Genomic DNA, 19,441 nt, shown 5'->3' with positions numbered 1-19,441 from the left:
GCCAGTGTCATTTCTTCCACTGTTTTTTTGGGTGAGAATCTCAGCTCCCTGCAGCTCAAAGCCCAATAAACCCTGTGATACAGAGAGAGATGCCCAGCATCAGGAAAGGTGCCTTTCTGTAACAGGACCATTCATGCGGTTCTGCCTGGCTCATCTGTGTGTCACGTGTGATCGTTAGTCTCTCAAATCAACTAGGCAGCAAAGATACTCTGAAAAAAGCAACAAGAAACAAGAGCTCCTTTGCAAGTGTAAGACTAATAGCAGTCTACCTCAGAAAAACTTCCTGGAACCTAAGATTTGAGATGAAACTGTGGCACAGTGTAGTTCAACTGGTAGGCTAAGTCACTAAGAAGACAAACTTCTTAGCTTGTCAGCTTTACTTGGGGAGAGCATAGACTTGTTTCAGAAGTGAAACACACAATTCTTCCTCCTGTGCACATCCAAGAGCTTAAGCCCAGAGCAGGTAGTAACTTTTGGCAGGGTGGGTATGAAAGGTAGGTAGCCTGGTGTATACTTCATTGTTTTGTTGCCTGCCTGACACCATTAGACCAGTGGGAGGAACATTCTGAGTCTTTCTAGGATGTTCGTTGGAAGAGGCTGAAACTGTGTTCAAGCAGCAGAAGGCAATCTCAGAAAAAAAAGCATGGATTTCTCATTATACAATATTCATAACAACTTTAATTATTGCCTCTGTTAGGAGGATCTGCTGAAACCCACTATTTTGTACTTTTTGGCACAGTAAGTTTCTGAGCCTTTTCCTACAATAGAAGATACAAACTCTTGGCTGGGCACACAGCTTAAATATTTTCTGAATTTGGAAATCATTTAAAAATAAAGACCAAATCTCTCTGTTGAGTAAACTAATTTTTGTGTTATTAATAAGAAAAGCAGTTAAAGCCTGCCTTACTGAATTGTGTATTTAACTGAACACTGATCTAACTCCCACTGAAAACCAACCACGTCTTTCCATTACCTTCAGTGGATGTTGTAGTTGTCTCTTGATGCTTAAGAGAATAGCTAAGCAGGGAGAACAAAGCTACATTTCTGAGCAAAGAAACAGCTTGCTGTTTCAACTGAGTTCAAAGGAACGGCACATTGTGTATATTCCTGGGTATAAAATTACACTGAGATATAGCTGACAACTGCAGGGCTCCTAGCCATGGCTAACTGCTTGCACAAAAAAAGCAGGACAGCAAATAGGTGCCAGGTGCCTGCTTTTAAAATTCCTTCAGGTATTAAATTTTCTACTGTTTGACTGATAGGTCTCTTACCAAAGACCTTAGGGCACAGTTCAACAGCACCCATGACTAAGCACCATGGACTTATGTCACACCACGTTTGCACTAATCCCTGTCACTTGACGGGTCAAAAAGCCAACAGGTAGGCAGTAGGAGCCCACAGCACCATAGCAACTGAGCAAGAAAGCACTAATCTCCCTGTCAGTGCTGATGGCTCACTGCTAGTCATGAATGGAGAGAGACACACAAGTCTAGGCAAGGGTGACTTGAGCAAAGATGCCTTTTCTCCCATGCTAGGATTGAGATATGGGGAGGCAGAAGCATCTCAGTAGGTCAGACCAGCCAGGACTTGCCCTCCTCAGACACAACCATCATGGACCTGTTTCCATAGGAGTGGTTTGCCTGAATTTGCTCCCTTGAGCTTTGCCGGAGGGCAGCCCCTTTCTGAAACTGAACTCTAACTGAAAGAGCTACAGACATTTGAGTGTGACAAGTATCAGCATCACCAGTGCTCAGCTTACATGCAGACCAGAGGATTCCTGCCCTTGCTGCTTGAAGATGACTTTTCAGTCTCTGCTCTAAACCACAGATGCCTTGTGAGAGTCATCCAACCCTTACCTCAGGTACTGTGTGTGGGGAGGCCTTTTGGAGCCTCCTGCTCACATGATGAAGAAATGGTCGGTGCATGATGATGTAACACGTAGTCAAGCTCCTCTGAGCAGAGGGTTCAGTGCAACTTGCCTGCTGCTCCTGCACAGGGATTTTCTCTGGAATACCAGTACAAGGTGCCCCAGCAGAGGTCACCCTGCCCCACGGAACTCCCTCCCGGCCCCGGACGCGCTCTCCACCCCGGCACTGCCAGCGGGGAGGTGTTTGTTCTTGCTTTTATTTTTTTTTCCTATGAGTTTTTGAACTGCAAGGGGAGAATATACCGTGTGCACAGTATTTATACCACCGTGCCTTTCAGTCACAGTTTCCTAAGATACTCAGCTAAAAGAAAGATGTGAATAACTATTCGTTCATGCTGTCACTAGGAAGAAAAAAGAGGGGGAAAAAATAGAGTTCCGAGAATACAGAAAGACAAGTTCAAGGGAAGTAAAATTATGCATGTACTATGAGTTTGCTTTTTCTCTTACTCCAAAGGCAACTCTGCCACAGGAAGCAATACCAGCCACCCCTCTCCCAGCTTTTTCTCTATTGAAGGGAAATGCTCCATGTGATGGTGAGATGAAAAGTTCAAGGGAAGGGCCAGAAATATTCAATCCGTAAAACAGGGGCAGGTTTTGCTCTGATGGGTGTTTGCCTCTGTCTGAAGGAGAAGTGATAGCAAGGACCCTATGATGATGAGAATGCGCAGGGTTCTCTCCCTTTGCCTGGGGCTGATGCTGGTGTTTGTCCATCAAGCTTGATCCTGCGCAAGTGCAAGTGCTGCTGGAGGTCCCTGTGGGACGTGGTCAGAGTTCCTCCCTTCATGAGTCTGTGTTTCTTCTCCTTTCACATTTGATTTTGTGTCTTTCTCTTCCCTTCCTCATTTTATTCATCTGTTCCTCTGACGTTGTTCTTTCTGACCCAGTTTGCCTTCTCTCCAGTATGCAGGGGAGTCACTAGTCTTTTCCCTGTCCTTGCTGCACTGCAGTTCTCTATCCACCAAAGAAGAATGATCCACTTAAAATATCAGCCCTTGCTGCTGGACCACCAGAATGTCTCTGGGACAAACATTTTTCCTTACAAAAAGCAAGACATGTTAATCACTATGCCCTACATCTTTGGGGAGAAGCAAAATACGCATCTAGACCAAGAGCAGCATTCTCAAATAAGCTCCTAATATTCAATAGACAGGAGTACCTGGAAGTAATTGAGATGTCTCTGATTTTGAGTTGTTTGAACTCAATATCCAAATGGTTATATGTTGCATAAGTCTCTGTTTTATAAACAGCCTGTAGTGCTGAGCCAGTTCACTGCAGCAGCTCTTGGGAGCTCTCTCTTGTGAATCTGCACTGTTTCCTAACTTGCTCTGTGCTTACTTTTAATATTATCCAGAATGATGGAACTAAATTAGAGCTTTATTTAAGCTTTGCTTTAGCTGCCTGCCTCTGTCCGTGTACCTCTGAACAAGCCAAATTACTGAATGGTGGGGATGCAATTGTGCTACACAATGTGATGCTTTGGCATGAGTTAAGGAAGCTTAATGCCAGGAAGGGTCAATAAATAGTGTCATCTGACCTCCTGTATATAAAGAACATTATATTTAATTACTGAGTCTAGTACTAAGGGTATAGAGGGACTGTAAATGAAAAAACTGAACCAGGAGCCTTCAACCTGCCTTTGTTTTTCAATGTTAATTTTACATTTCACAACAACTCCGCTGCTTTTCAACTGCTGTTAGAAGTGCTGGTTTCCTTTGAGGAGCCAATAAGTTCTTATTTCAGGTAGCACATCAAGAGAAACCATGTTTTCCCAGTGCAGAGTCAGTAAGTTCTGAAATGTGACTTCTGTGACTGTAGAAGCAACTACTGAAGATATCCCAATTGGTGTAAGACTCCCAGGTCTAATGCACAGGGGAAGTTTTGGGGGCAGAGGGCATAGGGAAAGGGCAGGATTATTGAGGAGAGAGGGCTAGATACCAGGATGCTTTAGGATAAAAAAGTTTCTGCTGTGCAACCCCTCCCAGAATGGTAGTAACAGAAATATTTCCCTCCTCCTTTTGAAAAACAAAACAAAGCAAACCAAACCAAAACATGAAGCATTTGATAAAACAAAGAGGCAACTTTTACAAAGCAAAACCAGTATCAATCACACACAGCAGGAACTCAGTGCACAGTGAATTCCCTGTGTTTTCCTGTCAGCTTCCAGATTAGGAAGGCACAGGATAAAGACATCTTGTCAGGGATACTAACGGAGCTCTTCTGCAAAGATACCATATATAAGCTTTGGTCCCAGGCTCTCCTTACCATGAAGCAGCCAGCTCTGGAGATGTGTTTCCAGCTGACTGACACTAGCTTGGAGAGGGTGAGGACAGAGCTAAGTTAGAATGTCCTACTCGGGTGTGTGACCCCTGTGTGCCCTCACTCACAGCTACCCCATTAACCCTTCTGCCTGAGATTTTATTCTGTGGAGTGATTTGTTCTGAAATAAAGACCTGACTGACATGTAAAGAAGAGAATAAACTTGCCCTCTACCAGCACTTTTCCACTCCCCTTATATTCTGTTTTTCTCATTCTTTCTGGGTTTTATGTTTAACAGGCAATCTCTTATTTTTAATATTTGAACACCTCTGGCAGGTGCTAGATCCATTCTTCCTGTCAGGCAGTTTTAGCATAAGAATTGTTTTGGTTTAGAGGAGAGGAAACGGGGGACAGAAAATGAATAAGGTAAACATAAACTATTTCAGAAAAATATTTGCAAAGACAGCACTGGGAAAATTCTCTCTCCTCCACATGAGAATATTCAGTGTGCTGTGGCACTATGTAGTGCCTGGCAACTATAGTATACTGATAAGACTGCTTCCATTATTTTGAGTCTGTTTATATTCTGGAAGACACTAAAACCAGCTAGTGATATTGGTGATGGCATCTCTGAGAGCTGCTTAGACCAGAGTCATATTTTAAAAAAATCAAATGAGTAAGGTCCTGCTGCAGAACTGCAAACTGTAGAAAGTCCTGCCGACACTAAAAACTTCTGAAGTTGTACTCTCACTTAATTGTGAGAGCCATTACCTTTCCTGTTACACTCCCTGGATGCCTAGAGCTAGAAACATTAGCTATTACAGTTGGAATTACAGAGCCAAAGGTCTCAGGCTAGGACTACACAGGATCAAGATTCTCAGTAGCACACTGTGTTACACTGTGACTTCCTCTACAATAGGAAATTAAACATGCCTGCGGTCAAGTGGTATGCAACGCCAACATACATCCTATTAAATCCAGAGTATCTTCTGAATTGTGCCTGGGAGCTGTTGGGAAAGTGCTAGCTGGCCAGTGTAACAACTACCAGAGGCTGTTCTGACAAGTGAACTCATGACAAGTTTGTTTACACTCAGAAATCTTCCTTGACACTTTAAATTACTAGAGTGGACACAGTCTTTCTGAAACTATGTTTTTCTCACATTTCTGACCAATGTAGTATTCCATCCTCTATCCTTTATATTATATGCATTTTCATATACTACCAAAATACTTAAAATTTTCCCATTATTTGATACTTACCTGCTAGAAATGAGCTACTTTAGTTAACTAACAGTCATATTAAATACAAAATTCATTAAACTGTACCCAGGTTGCTTGACAAAAATAGTGTGTTTTTATCATGAGCTCTAGCAATAGATAAGCCTCATGCTTTATGATATTCCTTTTCCCATAAGAGTTCCTGGAAGATCACCCCTTTGCAAAGGCAATTGAGCCGTTCTTGGACAACACTTGTTCACTACAGCAGGCTGACAGACAAAAAAAAAAAAAAAAAAGAGAGGCCAGTAAAGAGAAAACTTTCTGATAGATAGCCCTCATGAGCTAGGAAGTCAGTGGACTACAAGTACTCTCGAGCAATTAAGCTTCTCCTTGGCATATTTGCGCCTCTCCTAGGATATCAGCCTTCAAAAGAAAAAGATATTTCATGGTCCTATAGGATACTGAACACAAGCACTAGATGGAGCAGCGGGCAAACTTCTTGACTCTTTCTGTGCTTATATTCAATCCATGAAGTTACCAGATAGCCCTCTTGGAATCCGAGCTGACAAGCTGATGCCGGGTCAGTGCTTTGTGAAGATGTGGGCGTGCCTTATGTAGGGCAGAAACATTAGGCTTTATTACATGACATTTTGGATTCAGTGCAATTAATGCTGATAATAATGATAACAATGGCCACTTTCTTAGATACATTCTTAGATGTTCGTACATACTTCTTTGTCTAATGGTTTAAAACAATACATATTCTTTTTGAAGATTTTGACTAGGAATCTCCTAAGTCCACAGTATCCCACTAGTCAAAATAAGACCTTTCTTGTTAACTATGGATAATGCATTGCACCTTGTCTGTCTTACAGAAACACCACAGCTTTGTCACAGCTGACAGTCCACAGAGTCTCTGGGCTTCCTTGGTGGTTGAAGATTTCCAAAGATGTAAATGATCCCTAACTTTAGAAAACTCACAATGTGTCCAAAGGGGAGAAATTTTCTTAAGGCAGCTGGTTTGGGTTCCAGGCATTTTTCCAGTTGGAGAAAAAGCTACCTTGTTGGAGGGACAAAATCATACTGTTAGGAAACAGCCTCATGATTCTTAGGGTAACTTGGAGGGAGAGGAGAATGCTGAAGTATAGCTTTTAAGAATTTGGGAATGCCAGTGTGAACTTCAGCTTTCTTTAAAGAACAAAAATAGAAAAGGAGAGGGAATATTTTTACCTCTTCCCTTGACAAAAACAATCTTTGTAATGTCAACGAACAGCTAGTGCTGAGCTTATCACTCCCTTCACTCTGCCCTGCTCTCCCATCTCAGTAACCTGCTCTGGCTTCTGAAACTCACACCCTTTGGAACTGATTGAATAATGGACTTTTCACTTCAGGCTCTGCATCAAATAAGAGAAAAAAAATCCTATGGGTTGCATACGGAGTTATTTAATCTAGCTTCAAGAACCTACATTTTAAATTTAATTGTAAAAATGAAAGAGAGTCACTTCTAAAATGAAAAGTTAAACCGTACTGTTTCGAAAATGACAGATGTTCTAAGGCCTCACCCTTCCTTGTTTTTCCCTGTCTGGTCTATTTATCAAGACCTACCCTATTTTGCTAGTTTCATGGCAAATGGCTTCAGTTTTCCAGAAACCGAAGATTTCCCTCACCAGATTACTAAGAAAATAACTGTAGAGTATATAATGTTTGCATGAGAGACATTTGAAGAATTATTCATGTCAGCAGTTAGTCATAAACCTTTATGCAAACATCTATATCACCAGAAAGCTGATGACAACCCCAAATTCTTCTCTGAATTTTTCCCCCATTCTTCCCTTTTCTAACATGCTTTCTAAGTTCATCCAATGATTTGCCCAGTATTCATCAGTCTGACTTTATGCCTAGCATATGCTCCAAGGAGGCAGGAACAGCTTGGTTATAAAGAGTCAAAAAATGGTTTCATTTACTCATGTAAAGCTGGCACTTAGCTGAACTCAAGTATCAGCAGGCTAATGGTTGTCATCTAGCTTCAAAAACAATTTAACTTACATTTTAAAACTCAATGTAGCATCATGCTACATCTCTCAATAGCCCCAGCAGCACCTCTCAAGAGAGGCATCAGTGACTTGGGCTGCAAGGAAGAGCCATTCCCAGCCCTCACAACAGTAATTATTGCTTTGTTCACCTTGTACCCTTTCCTGCCCTGACACCTTCAGTCACCAGTAACAAGAATTGATGCTGACACAGCACAGAGTGGCAAATAGCTCATTCTCACCTCCTCCAGCACAGGTACTGTAGGCGGTCACTGAGGAGGACAGACTACTGGACACAGGAGATTGCCTTCTTTATCTGTGCCTGAAGCTGGTCCCGATTCAAGGTGTGATGGCAGTACATGTTAACATGTGAAAGACAGCAGCCTTTTTTTCAAAGTGTATGCAAGATGTCTGCCAGGGAAAGGCTGAAAATAAGCAAAGGAATGCTGATATCACACCTTAAATTTTACTCCAGAGAAATGCAAAATAGCACTGTTAACCTCAGCCAAAGGCACTTACTATTGGTAGGAAATCCCAAGGAAGAGTGGCTAAATTGACAGAAAAGTTATGCAAGTTATGCAAATCTGAATGACAATATTGATCAAGAACGAGAACATCACCGTCACATAATGGGAAAAAGTAATTTGCGCATGACAATATCTGCTGGCAGTATTGCTGTGAATAATTACTCGGAGGTTCAATTTAGTAATGAGTATCACTGAGACAATTTTAAAAAAGAGAAGAGCATAGGATATTAGCAGAGAAAAGTTTTAAGTTTGTTACTTTATTAATAATGATTTGTATCATGCCTTATTAGTCATCATTTTTATTTGTGTAGAGGCTTTCATTAAAAAGTTACTCTACAGAGAGATCTAATTGATTCTATGGAGATAACCACACTAATTTTGAGGACATGCACAATCAATATTATATCACTTTCACCTGCTTTTCCACTGGCTATTCAGGAGACAAATCCTATTTCCATGATACACTCTCTCTTGCAAAACCGTAGACCTAGATGTTATCAAAACTGTGCTAAAACAGTGACAAGACACACATACTGTGCATTTACTTACATATACATATTATTGCAGTATGCTCCTATTTCAAGTGACAATTGCTCTGAATTATGATAAGGTACTTTACAGATTTTAACGTTTAAAAACATTTCTTGAACTTGAAAGCCATGCACTTATTTATCAGCATCTTACTTCACTTAATGGAATAATGAAGAGTAGAAGCAAAACCAGGCAACCTGCACTTTTTGGCATCCTATGTAGCACTATCATCGAAGTGATGCTGTGGCAAGGAGAATATCTCAAGCGTGTCACTAAGCTCTGAAACAAGCTATGCCATTATGTGAAAGTTCCCATGAAGCCCCAGTGACTGTTAAATTATTGAATGTGAATTGCTTGAAAAATGCAGTATTTCCAGTAATTCCTTTGCAAAAGACTGAAATTTTGTTCACTATGAGATGTCTCAAGCAATAATAAAACCAAAGCATGAAATCCCTATGCAACAGCAGATTAAGAGAGTCAGGAGAGCATAAAGTATTATTGAAAAATAAAATTAAGGATAATCTTGTATTAAGTGTTGGGATTCAGTCTTCATCGAGAAAGAAGAAGAAAATCCTAAAATAAGTACCTATGGGTTCATCTGATAGCATGAAGTGTCACTTGTTTTCCCCCATTTTCACTATGACCATCAACTCAGTGGAATCAAAATTATTTGGCTCATTGCTGTGAATTCTATGTTCTGTTATTGTCAGGAGGCAACACTCCTTTTCTGCCAAAGGGCTGGGATGTGTGCAAAGCAGGAAGATTTGGGCCCTTTCTCTTTCCTTTCCCTTTCCCTTTCCCTTTCCCTTTCCCTTTCCCTTTCCCTTTCCCTTTCCTTTTATTAACTGTGCTTTGCTTTGGGACAACAAAACAGCTTTTTTATTAGTGTGATCCTGGAGCACTCATACTGAAGGTGTATCAATTTATACCTAGTGACATGCATACACAGCATTCCGTATTAGGCAGTTTAACATGATTACAGGACTTTTTTTCTTGCTGGTAGAGTGTATCTTTTATTTAATAAGAGAGGAGCACAGGTATTGTTGTTCTGCCTAGATGCCTCTTGGGACCTTTCTTTAACTTCTAAAGCCTTTTTCTGGCAACGAATTTGTTCTCTAACAACAACAGGCTGGGAGTTGTGATAGATCCCATTTAGTCTTTTGAGAAACAACTAAATTCTGTGAGTTAACTTGTCTTCTTTTACCATCTAAGGAATATTGGCAGGCTGCAACCATTTTCTTCTGTTAGCCCTTGAAATGATTCTTCATGCTTTTGTCACATAATTAAAATTAGATTATTGCAACTCCCTGCTGGCTGGCCTTAGAGTTTTGTAAACACTCCAGTTGGCCCCTAGGTTCATAGTGAAAGGGATGCTCTAAGCATATTCTTTCTTTGTCCTCTCTTCTCTCATCTGTGTTGAAATCACTGCACTTGCTCACTGCCAGCAGAATGCATTTGGTTATTGCTTTCTAAGGGCAGTGAACATAATGTTAGAGACATTATGTGCCAAAGTCTCTCTCAAGCTTTGCTTGAAAGAGCCTGGATGCAAGAGCTTTCAATCTATTTTCTCTTTGTTGGTGAGGTCTCTTTTTGCTGAAAAGAAGGAAAAAAAGGGGGAGGGAGTGGAGGAGCACAGGCTCTCCTAATACAGCATTCAAATAGAAAATGCACACAGCTACATGATTTCAAAACCAGGGACTGTCTTTCATTGACTGATGTGTAAGCACCATGGACATTATGCAGTTGCTTCTTCTCCTATGACAAAATTACTCCCTTCCACCCTAAAAAGATGTGAGCCCTTTTGAAATAACAGCATCTTCCACTACAGGCAGGCTTTCTGAGTTCAGTAGGCTGCTTTCCTGGCTGACTTCTTTTTATGTTACATTTGCTTATGGACCGTTACTCCCACATTCACATTCAGCCAGTTCTGCCTTATAAATCTTGCATGGAACATCACAACCGTGTGAGATTTGCCTGATGAGCTTGCAGGGATTATCGTATTAAAGTTCTTAAGGGCCTGAATGACTAATTGTTAATGAGAGAGAACAATGCAGGGATAATGGCACTTTAAAAGTAAGTAATACTAATGGCATGGTTTGTGTTTGGACGTGATTGCTCATCTTACTGTCACATGTAGAGATTATCTCTCAGTGTCCTCTGTTTTTATGGGCCTATAACCTCAGCTTTGTAATCAGCTAGTCAGTAAGCCCTTATTCTGCTGAAGGAGAATTATAGTGGTGAAGAAGCACAAACAGGCAGTAAAGCTGACTATATTGAATTCTCCATAACTATCAGAGCCTCATCACCTTCACTGAGCCAAGAGGACGTTTGTTTGGGTTGAGTTTTTACATAGTCTTGGCCAGCCAGTGTTATGAAACGGTGACTATGGCTGCAGAACCACAGTAGTAATACTGTAGAATAGGAATGTTCCCCGTATTGGTGCTTCACTTTATCACTTATATTAATGATTTATGCTCCAGCATAGTCACCTCTCTGCCCAGTCACTTTTTCTCTGTTTTTTCTGTTCTATCTATTCCTCACCAATATTTAGTGATACAGTACTGTTACTAGCCAGGGGCTTGATTTTAAATCCCTTGGACAGATTTCCAGAATGACTAGTCCCCCATCCAGCTGAAAGTATGAGTACTGCGGGACTTTGGCAGCTCTGCAAATCAAGACTGCAGCTCCTAGACGAAGTCTGAAAACACAGTTGATTCTTACACTCAGCTTCCTGCCACGGTGCAGTTTGTGACTGCTGGCAGCCACAACATAACATAAGCTCCATTTCTTTTTTCCTCATCTCATTGGAGCTTTTGCTAACGTAAATACGTTACCACATGTGAGCAAGTGCACAACGCCATGGCTAATGCAGAGAACATCATCTCCCATGACAGAGATGATATTTGCCATGCTCCGCTGCCTTCCCAGTGCAAACATCTCCGCTGGGGACCTCACCACTGTGGTGCTGGCATGCCACTGCCTTTGAACAGGGACAGTGCCAACCTCCCAGACAGCCACAAGCATGCGAAGCCAAGACACCATGTATCAGGGCCTGCGCATGTGTCAAGGACAGGTTTCCCAGCCTGAAATGTCAAAGCAACTGTTTTTCCCTCAGGAGGTGCATTTGTCTCTATGGTGAAGAAAATGTATTATCACAAGTGCTGCCTTTGAGCTCAGAGCTGGATAAAGACCAAACAGACACTGAATCCAGCAAAATTTCAGCATCGCTGTCTTCAGAAACATTCACATCCTCTGACAACTTTTTTCTTCCAAGAACCAGTCTGCTTCCAAAAAGAGAGAGCTGAATAGTGACCAACACACTCTTTGCTTCCAGACTTGACATGACAACTGCTTGGAAAGCAACACTTCTGTTCTACTGAGGTCTACTCTTAAACCTAGTGCCCTTGTTCACCAAATTGTGACTCTACTTCTGGTGAGCCAGTGACCCCAAATACTGGCACAGATAAATGGCCTCTAACTGGGCCCTCTATTTTGCTCCTAACATTACAGACCCCGCGCAGAGAGACACAATCCCTATTTCAGACCTGGGGGCTTGCAGAGGGCTGTGCAGTGATGCTGTCACTGCCAAGTCCCAGAGGCGTGAAGGAGGCCAACTGATTTCAGCATGCCGGCAACCCAGCGGGGATCCCTGCTCCTGACCACACCCCAGCTTCGTTCTGGGTCTCAGCTGCTGGCTGTCACCGAGTTAGTTACTGCTGCGAGCCAAAGGAGCCAGGACCCACAGGGTATTTAACACTTCAAACATCTTGCAATGCTGCAGAAATGCAGGCTTGTGGAATAAAACAGACGGTTAAGCAGAAGGAGATGGATACTTTATCACTTGACTAAAATGGGCAAGAGGAAAATCCCCAGTTGTCTTTCGCAAGTGATTTCATGTTATTTCTCCTATGTTGCTGTGATCATGGTTTTCTCTTTCAAAGTAACACGAGGGAGGGTGGTATGGAGTTTTGTTTCTTTCTTTATTTTTAATTAGCACATCTGGGCAGTGACCCAATCAAAGCCTCATCTCCCTAATAGAAGCCTGTCTGACCATAACTTGCATATTCCAATTTTCATTCACAGGCAAAGACTATCTGTTGTCCAAGTATTTTTACTCTGCCATAATCAAAATACAAATTGTAGCTTAACTTAAAATAGACATGTCAGAAACACTTGACATGACCTGCATACCTGTCAACAAGTGATAATCAAATTCCCTTGCCATACTAAAGTTAGGCAGAAGACATTTATTTAAAAAAAAAAAAAAACAAACCAACCTATCTGGTTTCCATATCATATTGAATTTCGGAGACACAATGGGATTTTTTTCTTTTATGCAAAGGAGTCTAAAAGGAGTACAAGCAGTTAAAGGGATGTCTGCCAAAGCTGGCATGAGGGTAGAACTTCTCTTTGAAACAGCCTACATGCAGTGTTACTGAAACTTAAAGAGCAGAGAGGGGATTATTTCTCCACTTTTTCTGTTTATTTATTATGTAAATGCAGTTTCCCTTGTATAAATATTTAGCTTCTCCCTTTCTCTCTGAAAATCAAACAACAGCAGGGGTAGAAAAGCAGGGGATACAATTGTAGAATTGGCATTACAGTGGATTTGTGAAAGTTTGAAAGCAGAAACAAGTTGTAGTGCACTTGTTATGAAGGTAAAATCCAACCTGACACTGTCTCTTACAAAATTAGTGGGAAAAAAAATGACACAGTACCAAAAGGAAATTTTATACAGAGAAGTTTCTTTTAAAAGAGTACAGTGAAAACATGGCAATGTTTAGCAGAAGAATAAGATAAAGGTGCAAGGAAAGAGAAGTTATTCCAGCTCTTTTCTGCACAGACTTCCTCTGGAAGTGTTTGCCAGAAACAAAAAGCATGTCCCAGGAATACAAACAAATAGACCTGTACGGTACACAGTTAAAATTATCAACATCTCACTAACTTGTAATCCAGACTAAGCAGGGCATTAAAAAATCCAAAAGAGCACAGCATCTTCTATTCCTGAAGAGACTGAAAGGGTACACTGACATAACAGTTTCCAACAGCTGTGATAACAGCTTGCGCAGGGTCATGCTGGAGCTGATGGACAACAGCCCCTTGCACACAGAGCACTGGAGCTTCATGGGCCTGCGTGTTGCCAGGTTCAGCTCTGGTTACCTTGTACAGTATATCACAGACTAATCCTTCTGTGATTGTCTGGGTCCTCCTCCGAGGGGTTCTCCTGCATATCCTTTTCTAGTTTTGACAAGGCAGAGGAATGCCTGTCCCTGACTCCTTGATCTCATTTTGCCTGTTTCAGCTCCTGACAAATGGCCCTCCTTACCCAGAGGTGTCATGAAATTCATAGAAGAGGGCTTTTCCTTTCACTAATTGCATTGTTTTGGGATGTAAAAGTTCCAAATCTCTGATAAATACAGCATCAGAACAAAAGCCTCTGTTTGAGGGGACATCACTGCTCTAAGACATGAACTTACAGGGTTAAAATCTGAGACACTTCTTATTTATTTGAACAATCTCCCAAAAAGCAACTGTACTGAGAGGAAACTACAGTGGGGACTGCTGAACAGAAAAGCTCACAATTACCAAATAATTATTCCAGAAAGCTTATTGCTGTGGGAGACACTGTTGCCCCTGTTCCCATAAGACAGGAGGACCAGGACACAGAGACCTTTGGTACTCCTTCTTGCCTAGCTTTAACCCCAGCTCTGGGAAGACTGCTGTTCCTCACTGAAAAGCCCCTCCATGGAAGAGTACTATAGCAACACATCCTAGAATACTTCAGCAGGGTACAGTGGAGGGCAAGCTGCCCACAACCACACATGGCAAAGTAAGGAAAGTAGATACCAAGCCTCCTTAGCTCATGAATATTCCAAAATAAGTGTTCCAGGAAGAGACCTTGCTCCTGTCCAGTGGCACAGCTTCAAGAGGGATGCTTGCAGATACAGGTGTTCCCAAGGGATGCTTTCAGATATAGCCTCAGGATGTATTGACTGTTTCCTGTGGATTCACAGAACACGTGAAAGAGTGAATTCTGAAGACCTTGTCCTCTCTTTATATGCAATCTGAGGTACCTGGAGTCCAAGGTCTAAGTCTAAGAGAATAGCAAAGACCATGTAATTTCTGGGGGGAAAAGTGAGACTGGCACCCCAAGGAAGCTGAGCATTAAAAAACCCCCAAACCTCAACTTTTTCTGCAGAGATGTCACCTGGATTCTGAGGCAGACAAAAACAGATTTACAATGCAAATGCCATATTTTAGGAAAGTCTGTGTGCAGAAGGCTAGGAAAGGTGTCAAATGCCTGATACAAACTATGGTCTGAATTCTAATTATTTGTCTTTACAGATGGCAATTTGTGTCAGTGTAATTTTTAAGCTGCTTCTGGACTTTTCCCTTTCTGCTCCTCCAGTTTAACCTCTCCCTTGCTATCCTGTTGCTGGACTACATGCTAATGCCCCCTGATGTGCCACATGTGGAGAGAACCAGTTGCATAATGCCATGCTTTACTGGAGGGGATAAAACATCTGAAAAGCAGCAGAGATGGTCAATTTTTAACCTTTTCTTCTTTCCTCTTTCTCCTCCAAACTGACCATGTGATTGCATTTATAAGCAGAATTAATACTTGGGACAACACCGAGTCAAAGGATGAGGAATTCATATTCTAAGCAAACAATGAAGAGTGGCTACAAGAGTTTTGGCACCTGACTATGATAAAGCTTTCAAGAGAATTTCCTTCTGAAGTGATCCAAACTATTGGAGATTACACATGCAGCATACTCAATCTGCACACTTAGGCAATTGTAAAATGCATGTGTTTCAACCATTTCCCTAGCACTAGTATAAACAAAAATAAGGAGAAGAGGGCTGCAGAGGAGGATTCACAGAGGCTGGGGATTAGTGGAAGGAACATGAAACCACAAAAGGTGTATATGCTTGTATTTTCTCTAATGCTCACAGCAACAGCCAAGTAAGCAAATGGCCACTCCTTAGTATGACTAATGGTGTAATTACTTAAGGACTTATTTCTACTGAAGTTTATGAAAGTTAGATCAAAACAAACCACATAGTTTAAAATAGAAATGTTCTTTATCTGCTGTCAGCTGCAGCATACTATTTTAGCACATGTGTGAGTTTAAGCACACACACAATTCTGCAGAATGGGATTTAATGCTTAAAACCAAGTGCTCACCTTAACTGCTTTGCTGAAGTGGGTCTCCATCTGTCCATACTGAGCTGCACATCCAAAGTCTTTGCAACTTTACTTTGCAGCCACTAGTTTTGGCCCCACAGGAAGCTATTTATAAATAGCTGAATTAATTAAATAAGATTGTACAGCAGAAAAAGGAATCAATGAAATATGGTCACTATGGCAACAAATATTTCCTGGATGTAGTTTTGCTTCTAATCAGCAATGGCCTTCCCATGTTCCCAACAATGGCAAAAAGTTGTCAGGCTTTTCTTATTTGCTTGTTTGTATTAAACGTGTTCCTACATACAAAGTGTAAGACAATAAAAGTAACGTCCAAGTATTTTAGACTAAGTTCCTTTTTCAATAGTATTTTACACCAGTTAAAAAACTATTAAGAACTTGAAATGCGAGTCCATTGTTTTCCCATCTTCTTACTGCTCTCCTGCCTCCTGAGTACAGAGAGAACTGCTACCCTGAGAAATTTCATGGGCTCCAACTCTGAATCAAATATTAAACTGATCTCTTCACCACCAACATCAGCTGAAAGCAAGGCTAGAAAAAATGATGCCACCAAACCCCCTGTTGTTTTCAACAGGCAGTTCTGGCTGATCCTTGTGTCCACACTAAGCAAAAATAGAAAATAAAAGGTGCTGACACTTTGCCAGACCACATCTGCAAAATACACTCCTGGCCATGTCAATCACAGAAATTAGGCCCTACATGTGGTACATGGTGGAAATGTCCAAGTCATGTCTATGTATAAGCCCTGGACTTGCCAAACATGACCACATCACCCTTCTTGGAGTTTTGCAAATGCTATGTTTTGTGGATTGAGTCTTTGATGGGTTGTAGATATCTCAGAGGGTATCATGAGCTTGTTTGCACTTTGTGGAGCTCAAAGATACTAAGGGGTTGTCTGAGCTTGCTTTCTTTTTTAGTTGGGTTTTTTTTTTTCCTTAAGTAGGTAAACCAACATTTTAAAAATAGTTTCAAACACCAGTCTTGTCCATTGCCAAATGAGGGCATTTCCAGGACAGGTCTACTACATTTCCCCTCTGTTTTTACTTCCCTGTTTGTTTTTTTAAACAGTGGCTTCAAAGGTATGTTGTCAGTTCAGATATTTCTTTCCCTTCCTTAAAGACTAACAAATCCATTGGCAATGTCAACCAAATGCAGCAAAGGAAATCAGTCCTCAGAGACAGTTAAGACTGTACAAGTTTCATGAAAACAGTTATTCGGCACAGAGAAGCAATCCTTTCCATGCCATGACTGTTAGAAAAGTTAGTTCATTGTCTTGTCAGCTGCGCAAGAATCTGTGTTAGCACTGGGGCAAGAGGCAAAAAAGCACACGTTTACGATTGCCCCAGTCAAGAGAGATGCTTCAGTGGGAGCTGCCACCTTTTTTAGACACTGATGTAAAAATCAGGGCTCTGCATGAAATCAGCCTTTGTAACTCCCAGTGTGCCTGATGTTGCCAGTCTTCCATCAACTATTAAATTGTTAATATTAACAATTAAGTTGTCTCTTCACAGTTACCTGTGACAATTTAGATGTGAGGTTTTAGATTTGGGTTCCTCTCCAGTGCAGATTGATTGATTGATTGATTGATTGATTGATTGATTATAATTTTCATGTGATATTTTGGAGAAGAGAGCTCTGTTTATGCAAGACAGGCACACAACCCAAACCAAAACCAAAGGAAATGCTCAGGCAGCCTCTGACGTGCAAGCTTTGGGTTTTTTTTTCTTCTCTATTTCGACCCAAGAAATTCACACTAGCAAAGGAGCTATAGCTGAAATAAGGTAAGTTAGGAAATCAGTAACAAAGTACTTGGAGATGACATGACTATTCTCCCTCTGATCTTTAGCTTTCAAGACCCTCCTGGCACAAGTCACCTTCTGGGGACAGCAAAGAGAGCAAAGGAAACTAAGGACCTCTCACCCACATTGGCACTCACAGCAGCAGCAGTAGCAGCCCATTAGCCCAGGCTGCTCTGGGAGCCTACAGATGGATTTTTGGCATAATATTATCTTCTTTATTAATACAGTGTTTTAAAGCAAATATTCCTGGTAAAATTAAATGCTACCAGACTTGTCCTATATTAAAGAATAACTTCACATCCCCCTCGTGCATGAGTAAGGAGTTAATAAAACCTGAGCTGTTTTATGGTTACATTGGGAGGGTACACCCATTCCCAACGTGGCTGTTTGTTAAATGGGGTGACAACTCTGCAATGCAGAGTTATCTGACATTTGTTTTCTAATGCACATGCTGTTTCAAAAAGAATAATGAAAATGTAAATAAATGCAAAGGAGCCCTGGGGATAGAAAAATTTCTATCAAAAAAACACTTAACGAAAAGCCCATATATTGCTCTGTATTGTGCCATATATATATATATACACATACATATATATATATATATATATGTTAATTCTTCTAAGCCTCATTTGCCTAACAGCTTGGAAATCGCCAGCATTTTAAGAACTATTATCAAATAACTTGAAATGACATTAGACAGACCATACAAACAGCAAACAGGCTCTAGTGACTGTATTCTTGAGTCCGATTTGAGGAATGGTGTTTTTGCTACATGCAGACTTTAAGATGGCTAGACACAAGTTGAGTCCCTAAACTTCTGTGGTAAGAGAAGTTACACAGCATATTGCAAAAATGGGGCTCTGAGAAATTTCATGTGCTGAGGGCTGATCTAAAATTTTAATTTATAACCTTGCCCGTCCAGGGGGTTGTTTTTCCCTGCTTCTGTCTTCTCATACTTCTCTGTCACTTCTCAGTAAGTCAGATGAGAAAAGTCTTGCATAATGACTAAATTTCACTTTTAGGACTGTTTTCCTGACACGTCCAGAGTCACAGCAGTACAAAGAAAGCCCAAGCCAAAACTGCCTGTACTACACGCTAACTCAAAACAGTCCCAAAGAGAGACAGGCGGTATGTATCTGAACCACAGAGATACTCTGAAATCTTGAAAACACTCATGCATGTACTGAATTCATTAGAAGGAATTTTGTTATTTTCAAGGAGCCTTTTCACATGTTCAAGAAGATGCCTATTAGGATGACAGCACAGACCAAACTACTAAACTTACACAGGACTCTGTTACAGAATAGGTAAGAGAACAGAACAAATCCCCCAGAACAAAATGTACTTCCACACAACTATGCAGCCTTTCCTCCCCTTAAATAAGACTATGAAAATATATTTCCATCCCCCTTCATATAATATAAACTTTAAATGATTCTCCTTACTCACTAGTATTTCACATGAACTTCTAACCTGGTTGCATTTAGGGTGTCTGTTTCTCTCAAACTAACTGCCCCTTCACTCCATTTTAATAAAACCCGTTAACACTCTTGAGAGTCAAACATGAACAAAAATCTCCCATTCCCTCCAAAGAATGGCATTCATGAAGATGTCATGAATAAGTAAACATTCTCTAGTGTTCTGTTTCTTTTGTCTAGCTTATTGGTGTTGAGAAACCTTCTTCTTCATTTATTTATGTTGGTATTTTATTTCCTTATTGAGTTTCAAAGATGAAAGGAGAAAAATAAGTACCAAGGAAACAGCTGATAGGCTGAAATAACCAAGGATTTTCCCACGGAGGTTAAAAAAAATACACTTTATTATGAAGATTTTGGTGTGTCATTATTTCATGTTGTACACCTGCTTTTAATATGGAATGCATGACATTCTGTGTATTACAGTAAACAGCAAGCCAGTATAGCAAAATCCTGTTCATCAATGTC

This window comes from Lepidothrix coronata, unplaced genomic scaffold (assembly GCF_001604755.1).
Source record: "Lepidothrix coronata isolate B3197 unplaced genomic scaffold, Lepidothrix_coronata-1.0 Scaffold23, whole genome shotgun sequence".
In the NCBI taxonomy this organism is placed as follows: domain Eukaryota; kingdom Metazoa; phylum Chordata; class Aves; order Passeriformes; family Pipridae; genus Lepidothrix; species Lepidothrix coronata.
This window is presented reverse-complemented; position numbering follows the sequence as displayed.